Source organism: Equus quagga, chromosome 3 (assembly GCF_021613505.1).
Source record: "Equus quagga isolate Etosha38 chromosome 3, UCLA_HA_Equagga_1.0, whole genome shotgun sequence".
In the NCBI taxonomy this organism is placed as follows: domain Eukaryota; kingdom Metazoa; phylum Chordata; class Mammalia; order Perissodactyla; family Equidae; genus Equus; species Equus quagga.
The window spans coordinates 50,608,307-50,612,139 of NC_060269.1; the positions used below are offsets into that span (position 1 = coordinate 50,608,307).

The window sequence follows — 3,833 nt, forward strand, 5'->3', positions numbered from 1 at the left end:
GAGTACATTCACAGGGAGAGAGAGAGAGAAGGAAAGATAAATATATGAGTGGCACTTGGGGCCGGCCGGGTGAAACAGAGGTTAAGGTCACACGTTCTACTTCTGGGCGGCCCAGTGTTCAACAGTTCGGATCCCAGCTGCGGACATGGCACCACTTGGCAAAAGCCATGCTGTGGTAGGCATCCTACGTATAAAGTAGAGGAAGATGGGCATGGATGTTAGCTCAGGGCCTGTCTTCCTCAGCATAAACAGGAGGATTGGCAGCAGTTAGCTCAGGGCTAATCTTCCTCAAAAAAAAAAAAAAATAAAGATATGAGTAGGACAGAAGCCAAGGATTGGACAGGATCTCTTGGGACAAATGATGGCATAGGATCAAAATCAAAGGCGTAAGAGGTCCAAAATAGACACAGGCCACAACTTGGCTTTGCTATTAACGATTTAGTTTAATTTTGGGCAAATGCCTTAATTCTCTGAGTTTGTTCTCTCCTCTGTAAAATTGAGATGAAATTTACATCATAAGATTATGATGTCTAAATGAAATAACTTTTATTATTAAATACCTGGCATATACAGTGTACCACTTTAAAAATAAGTATATCTTTATAAAATTATATAGAGACTATATCTCCATATGGAATATATGAATACATAGAAGTGTATTGGTTTCCTACAGCTGCTGTAACAAAGGACCACAAACCAGACTGCTTAAAACAACAGGAATTGATTCTTTCCCTGTTCAGGAGGCTGGAAGTCTGAAACCAAAGTGTTAGCACGTTTGAGTCCTGCATTCGGGCTCAGAGGAAGAATATGTTCTATGCCTCTCTCCTAACTTCTGGTGGTTGCTGGCAATCTTTGCCATTTCTTGACTTGTAGGAGCATAAATCCAATCTCTGCCTCTGTTGCAACACAGCACTTTCCCTATGTGTCCTGTATGTCTCTGTGTCTCTTCTCTTTTTTCTTATGAGGACATCCATCAAATTGGAGTTCGAGCTCACCCTACTTCAGTATGACCTCGATCTTAACTAATTACATCTGCAAAGACCCTGTTTCCAAACAAGGTCACATTCTGAGTTTCCGGGTTGACGTGAGTTTTCAGGGGGACACTACACAAGCCAGTACAAGAAGTCTGTTCCTAACTTATCCTTATTTTTATAAAAGCTTCAATAGGCTATTATTATAAGAATTAAGATTTGGAGCTTCGAGGGGAGGACAGCAAAATGGTTGGGAGCTTAGTTCATGGAATTTGAATTCCATCTACTCCCCTTCCCAGTTGTGTAGCCTTCGAGGCTACACTCTCTTTAGCTGTGCTTCTCTCAGCTGATAAACAAGGAGGGTTTTGCGGAAGATTGAGCGAAGTAATGTACTTAGCATGGTACCTAGCCCAAAGGGACAGTGCTTGACTCACTCAAAGGAGGCTGGCCCGTGCTGTAGGTAGGGCAGAAGTGGGGTTTCTGTTCATATAAACAAAGACAATTCATCATTTTCATCTAGTTGCAGGCTAAAAGCACTGTTTGCAGAGTCACTTGCAGAGCCATCATTTTGACTCACTATTTTCCTACCAAGATTTCTCCATGCCTGACTGTTCAATACTAACATGAATGATTTACCACCATTGCTGGCCCACATTCCTTAGAAACGCTGGATTATTTGTCACTGTCCTTCAACGTCTAGCATTTCGTTTGCCTATCAACTTTTTTTTTTTAGTTTAAATGCATTTTATTTTTAGACAACCTACATGACATGTTTTTTCCTTAAAAATAACGCTTCCACTCCAAATAAATCAAGGTCAAAATAGCTGAAGAGCTCAAGATGATAGCAGTGCCATTTGTCTAAGTCCTGGTGTTGTGTGGATGAAAAGCAGCAGCCAGTTACGACAGGTGTAGATCCAAATTAAAAGCCAAATTTGTTAACATTTTTCCACTTCTAAACCATCCTTAAAGAAAATCATCTATGGGGTCACCTATCCTCACAGTAGTCCAGCAGAACAACCATGCCATCTGGATTCATGTTTTCACCAATAAAGAATTGGTTGTTTTTGAAATTAGCAAGGATGCGCTTAATTTGTTCTGCAGCCCCGGTCATAAAAGGTTTTACTCTTTCTGGTCTCTGTTCTTGAAGTTTGGCTTTGATTGATTTCATGTAATCTTTGACATACTTTTTTTTTTTTTTTTGAGGAAGATTAGCCCTGAGCTAACATCTGCTGCCAATCCTCCTCTTTTTGCTGAGGAAGACTGGCCCTGAGCTAACATCTGTGCCCATCTTCCTTTGCTTTATATGTGGGACCCCTAGCACAGCATGGCTTGCCAAGCTGTGCCACGTCTGTACCCGGGATCAGAGCCGGCGAACCCCAGGCCGCGGAAGCAGAACGTGCACGCTTAACCGCTGCGCCAGCAGGCTGGGCCCCTGATATATTTCTTGTAGGCTTCTTTTGTGAAGCTGGATTCCTGCAATTGATGGCTCAGACAATATCAACACCAGTGATTACTGTGCTTTCCAGACCTTCGCCCTCGGGGCCTTCGGTGGTGGCATTTCCACCAAGGAGCGAGTCATCAATGTTACCCTGTGTCCTACTGATCATCTTCCCCTCCACCTCCAGGCACAGCCCGTCCTGGATCTCCTGGATCTTGTAGATGTCAGAGAACATCTCATCATGGCTGATGAGGTCCGGGTAGATGATCTCAGTGATGGCTGGAGCGAGACGACGATGATGCCTGTGTCACTTAACAGGAGCCTGGAGCTCTGAGCGAGCAAGGTGCTGCTGGAGCCTCCCTAGGGAAGGGCGGGGGCAGGGGGGAGCCGGCGGAAAAGGCCCACCTATCAACTTTGTGACACTCTATTACTGTACTCCAAAAAGCATCTGCTTAAATATAATCATCTTTCTTAAGTTGTTTTTGAAAAGAATAATTTAAAAACATATAAATAAGTAATGTCTTAAGTTTCATAAGTGTAATATATTATCTTGATAAACCTTTATAACTCAGATGGAAAGCCAGGTATTTTATCTCAATTTTTAAAAATGAGAAAATTGGGGGCTGGCCCCGTGGCGGAGTGGTTAAGTTCGCGCGCTCCGCTGCAGGCGGCCCAGTGTTTCGTTGGTTCGAATCCTGGGCGCGGACGTGGCACTACTCATCAGACCACGCTGAGGCGGCATCCCACATGCCACAACTAGAAGGACCCACAACGAAGAATATACAACTATGTACCAGGGGGCTTTAGGGAGAAAAAAAAGGAAAAAAATAAAATCTTTAAAATAAAAAAAAAAGAGAAAATTGATATTGAGTGGTTACGTGACAAATACAGCACTTTGTTGTCTCCTGATCCGTGGAGATGTCATTTGACTACAGTAGTCCCCCCTTATCTGAGGTTTCACTTTCACAGTTTCAGTTACCTGCAGTTAACTGGGGTCTGAAAATATTTAATGGAAAATTCCAGAAACAAACAATTCATAAGTTTTAAATTGCAAGCTGTTCTGAGTAGCATGATGAAATCTCTTGCTGTCCCACTCCATCTGCCCAGGAAGTGAATCACCCCTTTGTCCAGTGTAACCCCACTGTATCCCCTACCTGCCTTAGTCACTTAGCAGCCATCTCCGTTATCAGATTGACTGTCCTGGTATTAGAGTGCTTGTGTCCACTAAATCTTGTTTTGCTTGCTAATGGCCTCAAAGTGATGCTGGCAATTTGGATATGCCAAAGAGAAGCCACGAAGTGCTTCCTTTAAGTGAAAAGGTGAAAGTTCTAGACTTAATAAGGAAAGAAAAAGATCATTTGCTGAGAACTATGGTAACTTTATTACACTATGTTGTTATAATAGTTCTATTTTATTATTGGTTA

The 3,833-nt window shown here is 42.6% G+C and overlaps 1 pseudogene; it reads right to left on the minus strand.

The window, feature by feature from the left end:
- Positions 1-1,822: 1,822 nt before the first annotated feature.
- Positions 1,823-2,671, minus strand: LOC124237582 (translationally-controlled tumor protein-like; annotated as a pseudogene).
- Positions 2,672-3,833: the final 1,162 nt, after the last annotated feature.